The sequence below is a fragment of the Stegostoma tigrinum genome, chromosome 28 (assembly GCF_030684315.1).
Source record: "Stegostoma tigrinum isolate sSteTig4 chromosome 28, sSteTig4.hap1, whole genome shotgun sequence".
Taxonomy (NCBI): domain Eukaryota; kingdom Metazoa; phylum Chordata; class Chondrichthyes; order Orectolobiformes; family Stegostomatidae; genus Stegostoma; species Stegostoma tigrinum.
Window position 1 is genome coordinate 42,190,517 of NC_081381.1, and position 18,241 is coordinate 42,208,757.

The window sequence follows — 18,241 nt, forward strand, 5'->3', positions numbered from 1 at the left end:
AGGTGTGTGTGAGGAGGGAGATGGGGAGTGAGTGAGGGGATGTGCCGGTGTGAGTGAGAGGAGGGAGGTAGGAGAGTGAGAGGAGGGAGGTAGGGGTGTGAGTGAGGAGGGAGGTAGGGGTGTGAGTGAGGAGGGAGGTAGGGGTGTGAGTGAGGAGGGAGGTAGGGGTGTGAGAGGAGGGAGGTAGGGGTGAGTGAGTGAGGAGGGAGGCGGGGCTGAGTGAGTGAGGCAGGAGAGGTGGTGAGTGAATGAGGAGGGAGACAGGGGTGAGTGAGTCTGGAGGGAGGCAGGGGTGAGTGAGTGAGGAGGGAGGCGGGGCTGAGTGAGTGAGGCGGGAGGGGTGGTGAGTGAGTGAGGAGGGAGGCGGGGAGAGTGAGTGAGGAGGGAAACGGGAGTGAGTGAGGAGGGAGGCAGGGGTGAGTGAGCATCAAGGGAAGGGTGGTGAGTGAATGAGGAGGGAGGCGGGGATGAGTGAGTGTCGAGGGAGGCGGGGCGAGTGAGGGAGGCGGGAGTGAGTGAGGCGGGAAGGGTAGTGAGTGAGTGAGGAGGGAGGCGAGGGTGATTGAGTGTCAAGGGAAGGGAGGTGAGTGAGTGAGGAGTGAGGCAGGATTGAGTGAGGAGGGAGGCGGGGTGAGTGACCGTTAAGGGAAGGGTGGTGAGTGAATGAGTAGGGAGGCGGGGGTGAGTGAATGAGTAGGGAGGCGGGGGTGAGTGAGTGAGGAGGGAGGCGGGGAGAGTGAGTGAGGAGGGAGGCGGGGAGAGTGAGTGAGGAGGAAGGCGGGGTGAGTGAGTGAGGAGGGAGGCGGGGTGAGTGAGTGAGGAGGGAGGCGGGGGTGAGTGGTGAGGAGGGAGGCGGGGTGAGTGAGTGAGGAGGGAGGCGGGGGTGAGTGATGTCGAGGGAGGGGTGGCGAGTGAGTGCGGAGGGAGGCAGGGGTGAGTGAATGCGGAGAGAGGCAGGGGTGAGTGAGTGAGGATGGCAACTGGGGTGAGTGAGTGAGGACAGAGGTGTAGTGAGTGAGTGAGGAGGGAGGCGGGAGTGAGTGAGGAGGGAGGCGGGGGTGAGTGAGTGTCGAGGGAAGGTAGGTGAGTGAGTGAGGAGTGAGGCAGGGGTGAGTGAGTGAGGAGGGAGGCAGGGGTGAGTGAGTGAGGAGGGAGGCAGGGGTGAGTGAGTGAGGAGGGAGGCGGGCGTGAGTGAGGAGGGAGGCGGGGAGAGTGAGTGAGGAGGGAAACGGGAGTGAGTGAGGACAGAGGCGGGGAGAGTGAGTGAGGAGGGAGGCGGGGTGAGTGAGTGAGGAGGGAGGCGGGGATGAGTGATGTCGAGGGAGGGGTGGCGAGTGAGTGAGGAGGGAGGCAGGGGCGAGTGAATGCGGAGAGAGGCAGGGGTGAGTGAGTGAGGAGGGCAGCTGGGGTGAGTGCGTGAGGACAGAGGTGTGGTGAGTGAGTGAGGAGGGAGGCGGGAGTGAGTGAGGAGGGAGGCGGGGGAGAGTGAGTGAGTGAGGAGGGAGGCGGGGTGAGTGAGTGAGGAGGGAGGCGGGGATGAGTGATGTCGAGGGAGGGGTGGCGAGTGAGTGAGGAGGGAGGCAGGGGTGGCGAGTGAGTGAGGAGGGAGGCAGGGGTGACTGAATGCGGAGAGAGGCAGGGGTGAGTGAGTGAGGAGGGCAGCGGGGGTGAGTGAGTGAGGAGGGAGGCGGGGATGAGTGATGTCGAGGGAGGGGTGGCGAGTGAGTGAGGAGGGAGGCAGGGGTGAGTGAATGCGGAGAGAGGCAGGGGTGAGTGAGTGAGGAGGGCGGCGGGGGTGAGTGAGTGAAGAGGGAGGCAGGAGTGAGTGAGGAGGGAGGCAGGGGTGAGCGAGTGAGGAGTGAGGCGGGGGTGAGTGAGTGAGGAGACAGGTGTGGTGAGTGAGTGAGGAGGGAGGCGGGAGTGAGTGAGTGTCAAGGGAGAGTTGGTGAGTGAGTCAGGACGGAGGCAGGGGTGAGTGAGTGAGGAGGGAGGCAGGGGTGAGTGAGTGAGGAGGGAGGCAGGGGTGAGTGAGTGAGGAGGGAGGCGGGAGTGAGTGAGGAGGGAGGCGGGAGTGAGTGAGGAGGGAGGCGGCGGTGAGTGAGTGTCGAGGGAGGCGGCGGTGAGTGAGTGTCGAGGGAGGCGGGGTGAGTGAGTGTCGAGGGAGACGGGGTGAGTGAGTGTCGAGGGAGACGGGGTGAGTGAGTGTCGAGGGAGACGGGGTGAGTAGGTGAGGAGGGAGGCGGGGTGAGTGATTGAGGAGGGAGGCGGGGTGAGTGAGTGTCGAGGGAGGCGGGGTGAGTGAGTGTCGAGGGAGGCGGGGTGAGTGATTGAGGAGGGAGGCGGGGTGAGTGAGTGTCGAGGGAGGCGGGGTGAGTGATTGAGGAGGGAGGCGGGGTGAGTGATTGAGGAGGGAGGCAGGGGTGAGTGATTGAGGAGGGAGGCAGGGGTGAGTGAGTGAGGAGGGAGGCAGGGGTGAGTGAGGTGAGGAGGGAGGCGGGAGTGAGTGAGGAGGGAGGCTTGGGTGAGTCAGTGAGGAGGGAAGCAGGGGTGAGTGAGTGAGAAGGGAGGCGGGGGTGTGTGAGTGTCGAGGGAGGGGTGGTGAGTGAGTGAGGAGGGAGGCAGGGGTGTGTGAGTGAGGAGGGAGGCGGGAGTGAGTGTCGAGGGAGGCGGAGGTGAGTGAGTGTCGAGGGAGGCGGGGTGAGTGAGTGTCGAGGGAGGCGGGGTGAGTGAGTGTCGAGGGAGGCGGGGTGAGTGAGTGTCGAGGGAGGCGGGGTGAGTGAGTGTCGAGGGAGGCGGGGTGAGTGAGTGTCGAGGGAGGCGGGGTGAGTGAGTGTCGAGGGAGGCGGGGTGAGTGAGTGTCGAGGGAGGCGGGGTGAGTGATTGTCGAGGGAGGCGGGGTGAGTGAGTGTCGAGGGAGGCGGGGTGAGTGATTGTCGAGGGAGGCGGGGTGAGTGAGTGTCGAGGGAGGCGGGGTGAGTGAGTGTCGAGGGAGGCGGGGTGAGTGATTGTCGAGGGAGGCGGGGTGAGTGAGTGTCGAGGGAGGCGGGGTGAGTGATTGTCGAGGGAGGCGGGGTGAGTGATTGTCGAGGGAGGCAGGGGTGAGTGATTGTCGAGGGAGGCAGGGGTGAGTAAGTGAGGAGGGAGGTCGGAGTGAGTGAGGGGGGAGGCGGGGGTGAGTGAGTGTCAAGGGAGGGTTGGTGAGTGAGTGAGGAGGGAGGCAGGGGTGAGTGAGTGAGGAGGGAGGCAGGGGTGAGTGACTGAGGAGGGAGGCGGGAGTGAGTGAGGAGGGAGGCGGGGTGAATGAGTGAGTGAGGAGGGAGGCGGGGTGAGTGAGTGAGGAGGGAGGCAGGGGTGGGTGAGTGTCGAGGGAAGGGTGGTGAGTGATTGAGGAGGGAGGCGGGGGTGAGTGAGTGTCGAGGGAGGCGGGGTGAGTGAGTGAGGAGGGAGGCGGGCGAGAGTGAGTGAGGAGGGAGGCAGGGGTGAGTGAGTGAGGAGGGAAGCAGGAGTGAGTGAGGAGGGAGGCGGGGTGAGTGAGTGAGGAGGGAGGCAGGGGTGAGTGAGTGAGGAGGGAGGCAGGGGTGAGTGAGTGAGGAGGGAAGCAGGGGTGGGTGACTGAGGAGTGAGGCGGGGGTGAGTGAGTGAGGAGGGAGGCAGGGGTGAGTGAGTGAGGAGGGAGGTGGGGTGAGTGAGCGTCGAGGGAAGGGTGGTGAGTGAATGAGGAGGGAGGCGGGGGTGAGTGAGTGTCGAGGGAGACGGGGTGAGTGAGTGAGGAGGGAGGCAGGGGTGAGTGAGTGAGGAGGGAGGCAGGGGTGAGTGAGGAGGGAAGCAGGAGTGAGTGAGTGAGGAGGGAAGCAGGAGTGAGTGAGGAGGGAAGCAGGAGTGAGTGAGTGAGGAGGGAGGCGGGGTGAGTGAGTGAGGTGGGAGGCAGGGGTGAGTGAGTGAGGAGTGAGGCAGGGGTGAGTGAGTGAGGAGTGAGGCAGGGGTGAGTGAGTGAGGAGGGAGGCAGGGGTGAGTGAGTGAGGAGGGAGGCAGGGGTGAGTGAGTGAGGAGGGAGGCGGGGGTGAGTGAGTGAGGAGGGAGGCGGGGGTGAGTGAGTGAGGAGGGAGGCAGGCGTGAGTGAGGAGGGAGGCGGGGGTGAGTGAGTGAGGAGGGAGGCAGGGGTGAGTGAGTGAGGAGTGAGGCGGGGTGAGTGAGTGAGGAGTGAGGCAGGGGTGTGTGAGTATCGAGGGGGAGTGGTGAGTGATTGAGGAGGGTAGCAGGGGTGAGTGAGTGAGGAAGGAGGCGGGAGTGAGTGAGGTGGGAGGCGGGGGTGAGTGAGCGTCGAGGGAAGGGTGTTGAGTGAATGAGGAAGGAGGCGGGGGTAAGTGAGTGTCGAGGGAGGCGGGAGTGAGTGAGGAGGGAGGCAGGGGTGAGTGAGTGTCGAGGGAGGCGGGGTGAGTGAGTGAGGAGGGAGGCGGGAGTGAGTGAGTGAGGCGGGAGGCGGGGGTGAGTGAGTGTCGAGGGACGGTTGGTGAGTGAGTGAGGAGGGAGGCAGGAGTGAGTGAGTGAGGAGGGAGGCGTGGGTGAGTGAGTGTCGAGGGAGGCGGGGAGAGTCAGTGAGGAGGGAGGCAGGGTGAGTGAGTGAAGAGGGAGGCAGGGGTGGGTGACTGAGGAGTGAGGCGGGGGTGAGTGAGTGAGGAGGGAGGCAGGGGTGAGTGAGTGTCGAGGGAGGTGGGGTGAGTGAGCGTCGAGGGAAGGGTGGTGAGTGAATGAGGAGGGAGGCGGGGGTGAGTGAGTGTCGAGGGAGGCGGGGGAGAGTGAGTGAGGAGGGAGGCGGGGGAGAGTGAGTGAGGAGGGAGGCAGGGGTGAGTGAGTGAGGAGGGAGGCAGGGGTGAGTGAGTGAGGAGGGAGGCAGGGGTGAGTGAGTGAGGTGGGAGGCAGGGGTGAGTGAGTGAGGAGGGAGGCAGGGGTGAGTGAGTGTCGAGGGAGGCAGGGGTGAGTGAGTGTCGAGGGAGGTGGGGGTGAGTGAGTGTCGAGGGAGGTGGGGGTGAGTGAGTGTCGAGGGAGGCGGGGGTGGGTGACTGAGGAGTGAGGCGGGGGTGAGTGAGTGTCGAGGGAGGCAGGGGTGAGTGAGTGTCGAGGGAGGTGGGGTGAGTGAGCGTCGAGGGAAGGGTGGTGAGTGAATGAGGAGGGAGGCGGGGGTGAGTGAGTGTCGAGGGAGGCGGGGGAGAGTGAGTGAGGAGGGAGGCGGGGGAGAGTGAGTGAGGAGGGAGGCGGGGGAGAGTGAGTGAGGAGGGAGGCGGGGGTGAGTGAGTGAGGAGGGAGGCGGGGGTGAGTGAGTGAGGAGTGAGGCGTGGTGAGTGAGTGAGGAGTGAGGCAGGGGTAAGTGAGTGAGGAGGGAGGCAGGGGTGAGTGAGTGAGGAGGGAGGCAGGGGTGAGTGAGGAGGGAAGCAGGAGTGAGTGAGGAGGGAGGCGGGGTGAGTGAGTGAGGAGGGAGGCAGGGGTGAGTGAGTGAGGAGGGAGGCAGGGGTGAGTGAGTGAGGAGGGAAGCAGGGGTGGGTGACTGAGGAGTGAGGCGGGGGTGAGTGAGTGAGGAGGGAGGCAGGGGTGAGTGAGTGAGGAGGGAGGTGGGGTGAGTGAGCGTCGAGGGAAGGGTGGTGAGTGAATGAGGAGGGAGGCGGGGGTGAGTGAGTGTCGAGGGAGACGGGGTGAGTGAGTGAGGAGGGAGGCAGGGGTGAGTGAGTGAGGAGGGAGGCAGGGGTGAGTGAGGAGGGAAGCAGGAGTGAGTGAGTGAGGAGGGAAGCAGGAGTGAGTGAGGAGGGAAGCAGGAGTGAGTGAGTGAGGAGGGAGGCGGGGTGAGTGAGTGAGGTGGGAGGCAGGGGTGAGTGAGTGAGGAGTGAGGCAGGGGTGAGTGAGTGAGGAGTGAGGCAGGGGTGAGTGAGTGAGGAGTGAGGCAGGGGTGAGTGAGTGAGGAGGGAGGCAGGGGTGAGTGAGTGAGGAGGGAGGCGGGGGTGAGTGAGTGAGGAGGGAGGCGGGGGTGAGTGAGTGAGGAGGGAGGCAGGCGTGAGTGAGGAGGGAGGCGGGGGTGAGTGAGTGAGGAGGGAGGCAGGGGTGAGTGAGTGAGGAGTGAGGCGGGGTGAGTGAGTGAGGAGTGAGGCAGGGGTGTGTGAGTATCGAGGGGGAGTGGTGAGTGATTGAGGAGGGTAGCAGGGGTGAGTGAGTGAGGAAGGAGGCGGGAGTGAGTGAGGTGGGAGGCGGGGGTGAGTGAGCGTCGAGGGAAGGGTGTTGAGTGAATGAGGAAGGAGGCGGGGGTAAGTGAGTGTCGAGGGAGGCGGGAGTGAGTGAGGAGGGAGGCAGGGGTGAGTGAGTGTCGAGGGAGGCGGGGTGAGTGAGTGAGGAGGGAGGCGGGAGTGAGTGAGTGAGGCGGGAGGCGGGGGTGAGTGAGTGTCGAGGGACGGTTGGTGAGTGAGTGAGGAGGGAGGCAGGAGTGAGTGAGTGAGGAGGGAGGCAGGGGTGGGTGACTGAGGAGTGAGGCGGGGGTGAGTGAGTGAGGAGGGAGGCAGGGGTGAGTGAGTGTCGAGGGAGGTGGGGTGAGTGAGCGTCGAGGGAAGGGTGGTGAGTGAATGAGGAGGGAGGCGGGGGTGAGTGAGTGTCGAGGGAGGCGGGGGAGAGTGAGTGAGGAGGGAGGCGGGGGAGAGTGAGTGAGGAGGGAGGCGGGGGAGAGTGAGTGAGGAGGGAGGCAGGGGTGAGTGAGTGAGGAGGGAGGCAGGGGTGAGTGAGTGAGGAGGGAGGCAGGGGTGAGTGAGTGAGGTGGGAGGCAGGGGTGAGTGAGTGAGGAGGGAGGCAGGGGTGAGTGAGTGTCGAGGGAGGTGGGGGTGAGTGAGTGTCGAGGGAGGTGGGGGTGAGTGAGTGTCGAGGGAGGCGGGGGTGGGTGACTGAGGAGTGAGGCGGGGGTGAGTGAGTGTCGAGGGAGGTGGGGTGAGTGAGCGTCGAGGGAAGGGTGGTGAGTGAGTGTCGAGGGAGGCGGGGGTGAGTGAGTGTCGAGGGAGGCGGGGGAGAGTGAGTGAGGAGGGAGGCGGGGGAGAGTGAGTGAGGAGGGAGGCGGGGGAGAGTGAGTGAGGAGGGAGGCGGGGGAGAGTGAGTGAGGAGGGAGGCGGGGGTGAGTGAGTGAGGAGGGAGGCGGGGGTGAGTGAGTGAGGAGGGAGGCGGGGGTGAGTGAGTGAGGAGTGAGGCGGGGGTGAGTGAGTGAGGAGTGAGGCGTGGTTGAGTGAGTGAGGAGTGAGGCAGGGGTGTGTGAGTATCGAGGGGGAGTGGTGAGTGATTGAGGAGGGAGGCAGGGGTGAGTGAGTGAGGAAGGAGGCGGGAGTGAGTGAGGTGGGAGGCGGGGGTGAGTGAGCGTCGAGGGAAGGGTGTTGAGTGAATGAGGAAGGAGGCGGGTTAAGTGAGTGTCGAGGGAGGCGGGAGTGAGTGAGGAGGGAGGCAGGGGTGAGTGAGTGTTGAGGGAGGCGGGAGTGAGTGAGGAGGGAGGCAGGGGTGAGTGAGTGTCGAGGGAGGCGGGGTGAGTGAGTGAGGAGGGAGGCGGGGGAGAGTGAGTGAGGAGGGAGGCGGGGGTGAGTGAGTGAGGTGGGAGGCAGGGGTGAGTGAGTGAGGAGGGAGGCAGGGGTGAGTGAGTGTCGAGGGAGGTGGGGTGAGTGAGCGTCGAGGGAAGGGTGGTGAGTGAGTGTCGAGGGAGGCAGGGGTGAGTGAGTGAGGAGGGAGGCGGGGGAGAGTGAGTGAGGAGGGAGGCGGGGGAGAGTGAGTGAGGAGGGAGGCAGGGGTGAGTGAGTGAGGAGGGAGACAGGGGTGAGTGAGTGTCGAGGGAGGTGGGGTGAGTGAGCGTCGAGGGAAGGGTGGTGAGTGAATGAGGAGGGAGGCGGGGGTGAGTGAGTGTCGAGGGAGGCGGGGGAGAGTGAGTGAGGAGGGAGGCGGGGGAGAGTGAGTGAGGAGGGAGGCGGGGGAGAGTGAGTGAGGAGGGAGGCGGGGGAGAGTGAGTGAGGAGGGAGGCGGGGGAGAGTGAGTGAGGAGGGAGGCGGGGGAGAGTGAGTGAGGAGGGAGGCAGGGGTGAGTGAGTGAGGAGGGAGGCAGGGGTGAGTGAGTGAGGAGGGAGGCAGGGGTGAGTGAGTGAGGATGGAGGCGGGGTGAGTGAGTGAGGTGGGAGGCAGGGGTGAGTGAGTGAGGAGGGAGGCAGGGGTGAGTGAGTGTCGAGGGAGGTGGGGTGAGTGAGCGTCGAGGGAAGGGTGGTGAGTGAGTGTCGAGGGAGGCGGGGGTGAGTGAGTGTCGAGGGAGGCGGGGGAGAGTGAGTGAGGAGGGAGGCAGGGGTGAGTGAGTGTCGAGGGAGGCAGGGGTGAGTGAGCGTCGAGGGAAGGGGAGTGAGTGAGGAGGGAGGCGGGGGAGAGTGAGTGAGGAGGGAGGCGGGGGAGAGTGAGTGAGGAGGGAGGCGGGGGAGAGTGAGTGAGGAGGGAGGCGGGAGTGAGTGAGGAGGGAGGCTTGGGTGAGTCAGTGAGGAGGGAAGCAGGGGTGAGTGAGTGAGAAGGGAGGCGGGGGTGTGTGAGTGTCGAGGGAGGGGTGGTGAGTGAGTGAGGAGGGAGGCAGGGGTGAGTGAGTGTCGAGGGAGGCGGGGTGAGTGAGTGTCGAGGGAGGCGGGGTGAGTGAGTGTCGAGGGAGGCGGGGTGAGTGATTGAGGAGGGAGGCGGGGTGAGTGAGTGTCGAGGGAGGCGGGGTGAGTAAGTGAGGAGGGAGGTCGGAGTGAGTGAGGGGGAGGCGGGGGTGAGTGAGTGTCAAGGGAGGGTTGGTGAGTGAGTGAGGAGGGAGGCAGGGGTGAGTGAGTGAGGAGGGAGGCAGGGGTGAGTGACTGAGGAGGGAGGCGGGAGTGAGTGAGGAGGGAGGCGGGGTGAATGAGTGAGTGAGGAGGGAGGCGGGGTGAGTGAGTGAGGAGGGAGGCAGGGGTGGGTGAGTGACGAGGGAGGCGGGGGTGAGTGAGGAGGGAGGCAGGGAGAGTCAGTGAGGAGGGAGGCAGGGTGAGTGAGTGAAGAGGGAGGCAGGCGTGAGTGAGTGAGGAGGGAAGGGTGGTGAGTGATTGAGGAGGGAGGCGGGGGTGAGTGAGTGTCGAGGGAGGCGGGGTGAGTGAGTGAGGAGGGAGGCGGGCGAGAGTGAGTGAGGAGGGAGGCAGGGGTGAGTGAGTGAGGAGGGAGGCAGGGGTGAGTGAGTGAGGAGGGAGGCAGGGGTGAGTGAGGAGGGAAGCAGGAGTGAGTGAGTGAGGAGGGAGGCGGGGTGAGTGAGTGAGGAGGGAGGCAGGGGTGAGTGAGTGAGGAGGGAGGCAGGGGTGAGTGAGTGAGGAGGGAAGCAGGGGTGGGTGACTGAGGAGTGAGGCGGGGGTGAGTGAGTGAGGAGGGAGGCAGGGGTGAGTGAGTGAGGAGGGAGGTGGGGTGAGTGAGCGTCGAGGGAAGGGTGGTGAGTGAATGAGGAGGGAGGCGGGGGTGAGTGAGTGTCGAGGGAGACGGGGTGAGTGAGTGAGGAGGGAGGCAGGGGTAAGTGAGTGAGGAGGGAGGCAGGGGTGAGTGAGGAGGGAAGCAGGAGTGAGTGAGTGAGGAGGGAAGCAGGAGTGAGTGAGGAGGGAAGCAGGAGTGAGTGAGTGAGGAGGGAGGCGGGGTGTGTGAGTGAGGTGGGAGGCAGGGGTGAGTCAGTGAGGTGGGAGGCAGGGGTGAGTGAGTGAGGAGTGAGGCAGGGGTGAGTGAGTGAGGAGTGAGGCAGGGGTGAGTGAGTGAGGAGGGAGGCAGGGGTGAGTGAGTGAGGAGGGAGGCAGGGGTGAGTGAGTGAGGAGGGAGGCGGGGGTGAGTGAGTGAGGAGGGAGGCGGGGGTGAGTGAGTGAGGAGGGAGGCGGGGGTGAGTGAGTGAGGAGGGAGGCGGGGGTGAGTGAGTGAGGAGGGAGGCGGGGGTGAGTGAGTGAGGAGGGAGGCAGGTGTGAGTGAGGAGGGAGGCGGGGGTGAGTGAGTGAGGAGGGAGGCAGGGGTGAGTGAGTGAGGAGTGAGGCGGGGTGAGTGAGTGAGGAGTGAGGCAGGGGTGTGTGAGTATCGAGGGGGAGTGGTGAGTGATTGAGGAGGGAGGCAGGGGTGAGTGAGTGAGGAAGGAGGCGGGAGTGAGTGAGGTGGGAGGCGGGGGTGAGTGAGCGTCGAGGGAAGGGTGTTGAGTGAATGAGGAAGGAGGCGGGGGTAAGTGAGTGTCGAGGGAGGCGGGAGTGAGTGAGGAGGGAGGCAGGGGTGAGTGAGTGTCGAGGGAGGCGGGGTGAGTGAGTGAGGAGGGAGGCGGGAGTGAGTGAGTGAGGCGGGAGGCGGGGGTGAGTGAGTGTCGAGGGACGGTTGGTGAGTGAGTGAGGAGGGAGGCAGGGGTGAGTGAGTGAGGAGGGAGGCGTGGGTGAGTGAGTGTCGAGGGAGGCGGGGAGAGTCAGTGAGGAGGGAGGCAGGGTGAATGAGTGAAGAGGGAGGCAGGGGTGGGTGACTGAGGAGTGAGGCGGGGGTGAGTGAGTGAGGAGGGAGGCAGGGGTGAGTGAGTGTCGAGGGAGGTGGGGTGAGTGAGCGTCGAGGGAAGGGTGGTGAGTGAATGAGGAGGGAGGCGGGGGTGAGTGAGTGTCGAGGGAGGCGGGGGTGAGTGAGTGTCGAGGGAGGCGGGGGTGAGTGAGTGAGGAGGGAGGCGGGGGAGAGTGAGTGAGGAGGGAGGCGGGGGTGAGTGAGTGAGGAGGGAGGCGGGGGTGAGTGAGTGAGGAGGGAGGCAGGGGTGAGTGAGTGAGGAGGGAGGCAGGGGTGAGTGAGTGAGGTGGGAGGCAGGGGTGAGTGAGTGAGGAGGGAGGCAGGGGTGAGTGAGCGTCGAGGGAGGTGGGGTGAGTGAGCGTCGAGGGAAGGGTGGTGAGTGAGTGTCGAGGGAGGAGGGGGTGAGTGAGTGTCGAGGGAGGCGGGGGAGAGTGAGTGAGGAGTGAGGCGGGGTGAGTGAGTATCGAGGGGGAGTGGTGAGTGATTGAGGAGGGAGGCAGGGGTGAGTGAGTGAGGTGGGAGGCGGGGGTGAGTGAGCGTCGAGGGAAGGGTGTTGAGTGAATGAGGAAGGAGGCGGGTTAAGTGAGTGTCGAGGGAGGCGGGAGTGAGTGAGGAGGGAGGCAGGGGTGAGTGAGTGTCGAGGGAGGCGGGGTGAGTGAGTGAGGAGGGAGGCGGGAGTGAGTGAGTGAGGCGGGAGGCGGGGGTGAGTGAGTGTCGAGGGACGGTTGGTGAGTGAGTGAGGAGGGAGGCAGGGGTGAGTGAGTGAGGAGGGAGGCGTGGGTGAGTGAGTGTCGAGGGAGGCGGGGAGAGTCAGTGAGGAGGGAGGCAGGGTGAGTGAGTGAAGAGGGAGGCAGGGGTGGGTGACTGAGGAGGGAGGCGGGGGAGAGTGAGTGAGGAGGGAGGCAGGGGTGAGTGAGTGAGGAGGGAGGCAGGGGTGAGTGAGTGAGGAGGGAGGCAGGGGTGAGTGAGTGAGGAGGGAGGCAGGGGTGAGTGAGTGAGGTGGGAGGCAGGGGTGAGTGAGTGAGGAGGGAGGCAGGGGTGAGTGAGCGTCGAGGGAGGTGGGGTGAGTGAGCGTCGAGGGAAGGGTGGTGAGTGAGTGTCGAGGGAGGAGGGGGTGAGTGAGTGTCGAGGGAGGCGGGGGAGAGTGAGTGAGGAGGGAGGCAGGGGTGGGTGACTGAGGAGTGAGGCGGGGGTGAGTGAGTGAGGAGGGAGGCAGGGGTGAGTGAGTGTCGAGGGAGGTGGGGTGAGTGAGCGTCGAGGGAAGGGTGGTGAGTGAATGAGGAGGGAGGCGGGGGTGAGTGAGTGTCGAGGGAGGCGGGGGAGAGTGAGTGAGGAGGGAGGCGGGGGTGAGTGAGTGAGGAGGGAGGCGGGGGTGAGTGAGTGAGGAGGGAGGCGGGGGTGAGTGAGTGTCGAGGGAGGCAGGGGTGAGTGAGCGTCGAGGGAAGGGTGGTGAGTGAGTGTCGAGGGAGGCGGGGGTGAGTGAGTGTCGAGGGAGGCGGGGGAGAGTGAGTGAGGAGGGAGGCAGGGGTGAGTGAGTGTCGAGGGAGGCAGGGGTGAGTGAGCGTCGAGGGAAGGGTGGTGAGTGAATGAGGAGGGAGGCGGGGGAGAGTGAGTGAGGAGGGAGGCGGGGTGAGTGAGTGAGGAGGGAGGCAGAGTGAGTGAGTGAGGTGGGAGGCAGGGGTGAGTGAGTGAGGAGGGAAGCAGGAGTGAGTGAGTGAGGAGGGAGGCGGGGTGAGTGAGTGAGGAGGGAGGCGGGGTGAGTGAGTGAGGAGGGAGGCAGAGTGAGTGAGTGAGGTGGGAGGCAGGGGTGAGTGAGTGAGGAGGGAGGCGGGGGTGAGTGAGTGTCGAGGGAGGTGGGGTGAGTGAGCGTCGAGGGAAGGGTGGTGAGTGAGCGTCGAGGGAAGGGTGGTGAGTGAGTGTCGAGGGAGGCGGGGGTGAGTGAGTGTCGAGGGAGGCGGGGGAGAGTGAGTGAGGAGGGAGGCAGGGGTGAGTGAGTGTCGAGGGAGGCAGGGGTGAGTGAGCGTCGAGGGAAGGGTGGTGAGTGAATGAGGAGGGAGGCGGGGGAGAGTGAGTGAGGAGGGAGGCGGGGGAGAGTGAGTGAGGAGGGAGGCGGGGGTGAGTGAGTGAGGAGGGAGGCGGGGGAGAGTGAGTGAGGAGGGAGGCGGGGGCGAGTGAGTGAGGAGGGAGGCGGGGGCGAGTGAGTGAGGAGGGAGGCAGGGGTGAGTGAGTGAGGAGGGAGGCAGGGGTGAGTGAGTGTCGAGGGAAGGGTGGTGAGTGAATGAGGAGGGAGGCGGGGGTGAGTGAGTGTCGAGGGAGGCGGGGGAGAGTGAGTGAGGAGGGAGGCGGGGGAGAGTGAGTGAGGAGGGAGGCGGGGGTGAGTGAGTGAGGAGGGAGGCAGGAGTGAGTGAGTGAGGAGGGAAGCAGGAGTGAGTGAGTGAGGAGGGAGGCGGGGTGAGTGAGTGAGGAGGGAGGCGGGGTGAGTGAGTGAGGAGGGAGGCGGGGTGAGTGAGTGAGGAGGGAGGCAGGGGTGAGTGAGTGAGGAGGGTAGCAGGAGTGAGTGAGTGAGGAGGGAGGCGGCAGGAGTGAGTGAGTGAGGAGGGAGGCGGGGTGAGTGAGTGAGGAGGGAGGCGGGGTGAGTGAGTGAGGAGGGAGGCGGGGTGAGTGAGTGAGGAGGGAGGCAGGGTGAGTGAGTGAGGTGGGAGGCAGGGGTGAGTGAGTGAGGAGGGAGGCGGGGGAGAGTGAGTGAGGAGGGAGGCGGGGTTAGTGAGTGAGGCGGGAGGCGGGGGTGAGTGAGTGTCGAGGGACGGTTGGTGAGTGAGTGAGGAGGGAGGCAGGGGTGAGTGAGTGTCGAGGGAGGCAGGGGTGGGTGACTGAGGAGTGAGGCGGGGGTGAGTGAGTGAGGAGGGAGGCAGGGGTGAGTGAGTGTCGAGGGAGGTGGGGTGAGTGAGCGTCGAGGGAAGGGTGGTGAGTGAATGAGGAGGGAGGCAGGGGTGAGTGAGTGTCGAGGGAGGCAGGCGTGAGTGAGGAGGGAGGCGGGGGTGAGTGAGTGAGGAGGGAGGCGGGGGTGAGTGAGTATCGAGGGGTGGTGAGTGAGTGAGGAGGGAAGCAGGAGTGAGTGAGTGAGGAGGGAGGCGGGGCTGTGTGAGTGAGGAGGGAGGCAGGCGTGAGTGAGGAGGGAGGCGGGGGTGAGTGAGTGAGGAGGGAGGCGGGGGTGAGTGAGTGAGGAGGGAGGCGGGTGTGAGTGAGTGAGGAGGGAGGCGGTGGTGAGTGAGTGAGGTGGGAGGCGGTGGTGAGTGAGTGTCGAGGGAGGCGGGGGAGAGTGAATGAGGAGGGAGGCGGGGTTAGTGAGTGAGGAGGGAAGCAGGAGTGAGTGAGTGAGGAGGGAGGCGGGGTGAGTGAGTGAGGAGCGAGGCGGGGTGAGTGAGTGAGGAGGGAGGCAGGGGTGAGTGAGTGAGGAGGGAGGCAGGGGTGAGTGAGTAAGGAGGGAGGCGGGGTGAGTGAGTGTCGAGGGAGGCGGGGGTGAGTGAGTGAGGAGGGAGGCGGGGGAGAGTGAGTTAGGAGGGGGGTGGTGAGTGAGTGAGGAGGGAGGCGGGGGTGAGTGAGTGTCGAGGGAAGGTAGGTGAGTGAGTGTCGAGGGAGGCGGGGGTGAGTGAGTGAGGAGGGAGGCGGGGGTGAGTGAGTGTCGAGGGAAGGTAGGTGAGTGAGTGAGGAGGGAGGCAGGCATTAGCCAGGTAGGGGTTTGTGAGAAGGAAGGTAGGATAATGCAACAATTGAGCAACAATAGAGATCTTTGATGTTGATAGAGTTGGGGAGGGGGGTTGTGGTTGGTATTAAAAGCCTTTGACCTGAGGAAAGTACAGTTATAGCTTTTAAAATTGATCTGGTACGTCCATGAATAAGAAATGTTTGGAGGGAAACGTGCCAGGACCAGTTTAGTTTGAGATTATCAGAGATAATGGGAACTGCAGATTCTGGAGAATCCGAGATAACAAAGTGTGGAGCCGGATGAACACAGCAGGCCAAGCAGCATGTCAGGAGCACAAAAGCTGACGTTTCGGACCTAGACCCTTCATCCCGAAATGTCAGCTTTTGTGCTCCTAAAATGCTGCTCGGCCTGCTGTGTTCATCCGGCTCCACACTTTGTTATCTTAGTTTGAGATTATGTTTGGCATCGACTGGTTGGGCCCAATGGTCTGTTTCTATGCTGTATGACTCTATGGCTCTATTTCAAAACCAAGTTTTTAGTTGGCCAGGAGGCAGTTTTGGTGAAGCAAGTTTTAAGATGATGGGTGCGCAGACCTTGATCTAAATTAGGATACAGGCAGCTCAGTCTGACATATGTAACTTAACGTCCTTTCATTTTCAAGAGAGCCCCAAACAGCCCTGAGCTATCAAGTAACCATCTGTGTCTGTCAATATTACCTGGAGGCACGTACATCCCCGGAATAATTACATTCAGTACAACCAACAGGTCCTGATGTTGTACAATGTCAATTAAATCTGACCTTTATGCAGTAGCATTGTGTTCTGTTGCATCATGGTTCATTGACATCCACTGAAAATACACTGAGACACAAATGGACAAGGAGAGGTCAGGAGACATGATTTTGCTCAGGGGATTGTTGGAGCTGGCAATGTTTTGCTGCACAGAGCAGTTGAGGCAGCGATTACTGTCTCTTATGATGAGAAAACCAAATAAATACTTCAAAGCTGAGGAAGCTGGAGAGCACTAGGGATAGGATGGGGCAGAAGGGTCAGTTTTGTAGTGTACATATACAATTAAGAGCTCTGAAAGTTTCCATGGTTCTACAATTCAATGCACTATAGTATTTCATGATTCACATAGAAGACTATAGAGCAATTATCTGTCACACCAAAATGTCTCCTGAATACGCGTAGACATGGTCTGTGAGGTCAGCTTGTCACAGGAGGTGTCACCAGGCTGGGTATGAGGGGGAATGGGGCTGATTTCTGGATGGGGCTAACAAAGAGGAGCATGCGCAGTTTGGTGGTGATGTACAAAGTGTAGCTGGAAAGGTAACACGGCTATCACCAGACTGAGAGCATAGCAGAGCAAAACCATGATGCATCAAAAGTGGGTACAGAACAATCAATTGAAATCATGTTGTATAGCCTCAACAGAAGTGGATGGTCAAGGATTATCCCAGAACTGTTGCCCCAAACAGCCATGCAGTCATCACCAGACTTGTGGCAGATATATGGGATTCTGCCGCAAATTCTGGTTCAATCACAGTATTGGCCAAATCTCACTCTGCCAACACTCCTTGCTATCGGCCCATCTACAAACAGCTTCCCACACAGCAGCAGTGTAAACATTGCACACAATGCTGACCTAAATCACAAACCACAGGCACGAAATGTCAGCCTAATACAGTTTATTTTAATGCAGCACTGTGGGATATGTTATGTAAACATTTTACTAACATTGCAGGGATACTAGAGTTGGACAAGTTCTGCTCCCAGCTTTAGTTGATTTTCAGACCAAGGAATCAACTGGCCCCAGCAGCTCCTCGTTACCATTTCATCTTTAATATTAAAAGTTAGCTGACAACAAAGGTGACTCCCCAAAATTATAATCAAGATCTCCAAAGCAATGACTTTGACCCTGTTGTTCGCATTGACATGATTTGGTTGTTCAAACTCATCTCACTTCTGTATTACCCAGCTGCCCTACAGGGCAGAGATAATGGGAACTGCAGATGCTGGAGAATCCAAGATAACAAAGTGTGAGGCTAGATGAACACAGCAGGCCAAGCAGCATCTCAGGAGCACAAAAGCTGACGTTTCGGGCCTAGACCCTTCATCAGAAAAGGGGGGTGGGGAGAGGATTCTGAAATAAATAGGGAGAGAGGGGGAGGCGGACCGAAGATGGATAGAGGAGAAGATAGGTGGAGAGGAGAGTATAGGTGGGGAGGTAGTGAGGGGATAGGTCAGCCCAGGGGGGACGGACAGGTCAAGGGGGCAGGATGAGGTTAGTAGGTGGGAAATGGAGGTGTGGCTTGAGGTAGGAGGAGGGGATAGGTGAGGGGAAGAACAGGTTAGGGAGGCTGGGACGAGCTGGGCTGGTTTTGGGATGCAGTGGGGGAAAGGGAGATTTTGAAGCTGGTGAAATCCACATTGATACCATTGGGCTGCAGGGTTCCCAAGCGGAATATAAGTTGCTGTCCTGCAACCTACGGGTGGCATCATTATGACACTGCAGGACGCCCTGGATGGACACATCGTCTAAGGAATGGGAGGGAGAGTTAAAATGGTTCGTGACTGGGAGGTGCAGTTGTTTACTGCAAACTGAGCGTAGGTGTTCTGCAAAGCAGCCCCCAAGCCTCCGCTTGATTTCCCCAATGTAGAGGAAGCCACACCGTGTACAGTGGATGCAGTATACCACATTGGCGGATGTGCAGGTGCACATCTGCTTGATGTGGAAAGCGACCTTGGGGCCTGGGATGGGGGTGAGGGAGGAGGTGTGGGGGCAAGTGTAACACTTCCTGTGGTTGCAGGGGAAAGTGCCGGGTGTGGTGGGGTTGGAGGGGAGTGTGGAGTGGACAAGGGAGTCACAGAGAGAGTGGTCTCTCCGGAAGGCAGACAAGGGTGGGGTGGGAAAAATGCCTTTGGTGGTGGGGCTGGATTGTAGATGGCGGAAGTGTCAGAGGGATGATGCATTGTATCCGGAGGTTAGTAGGGTGGTATGTGAGGACAAGGGGGATTCTCTTGGGGCGATTATTGCATGGGCGGGGTGTAGGGGAAGAGGTGCGGGAAATACGGTCGAGGGCGTTCTCAAACACTTGCGGGGGTAAGTTGAGGCCCTTGAAGAACGAGGACATCTGGGATGTGCGGGAGTGGAATGCCTCATCCTGGGAGCAGATGCGGTGGAGGCGAAGGAATTGGGAATAGGGGATGGAATTTTTTCAGGAAGGTGGGTGGGAGGAGGTGTATTATGGGTAGCTGCGGGAGTCGGTGGGCTTGAAATGGACATCGGTTTGTAGGTGGTAGCCTGAGATGGAGATAGAAAGGCCCAGGAAGGTGAGGGATGTGTTGGAGATGGCCCAAGTGAACTTGAGGTTGGGGTGGAAGATGTTGGTGAAGTGGATGAACTGTTCGAGCTCCTCTTGGGAGCACGAGGCGGCACCGATACAGTCATCAATGTAATGGAGGAAGAGGTGGGGTTTAGGGCCAGTGTAGGTGCAAAAGAGGGACTGTTCCACATAACCTACAAAGAGGCAGGCATAGCTTGGGCCCATGCGGGTACCCATGGCCACCCCGTTAGTCTGTAGGATGTGCTACACCTGCCCCCACGCCACCTCCCTCACCCCCATCCCAGGCCCCAAGGTGGCTTTCCACATCAAGTAGATATACACCTGCACATCTGCCAATGTGGTATACTGCATCCACTGTACACGGTGTGGCTTCCTCTACATTGGGGAAACCAAGCGGAGGCTTGGAGACCGCTTTGCAGAACACCTCCACTCGGTTCGCAATAAACAACCATTTCAACTCCCCCTCCCATTTCTTTAGATGACACATCCATCCAGGGCCTCCTGCAGTGTCATAATGATGCCACCCGAAGGTTGCAGGGACAGCAACTCATATTCCGCTTGGGAACCCTGCATCCTTCACAGATGCTGCCAGACCTGCTGAGCTTTTCCTGTAATGTTGTTTTTGTTCCTTCAGGCTTTTGTGTC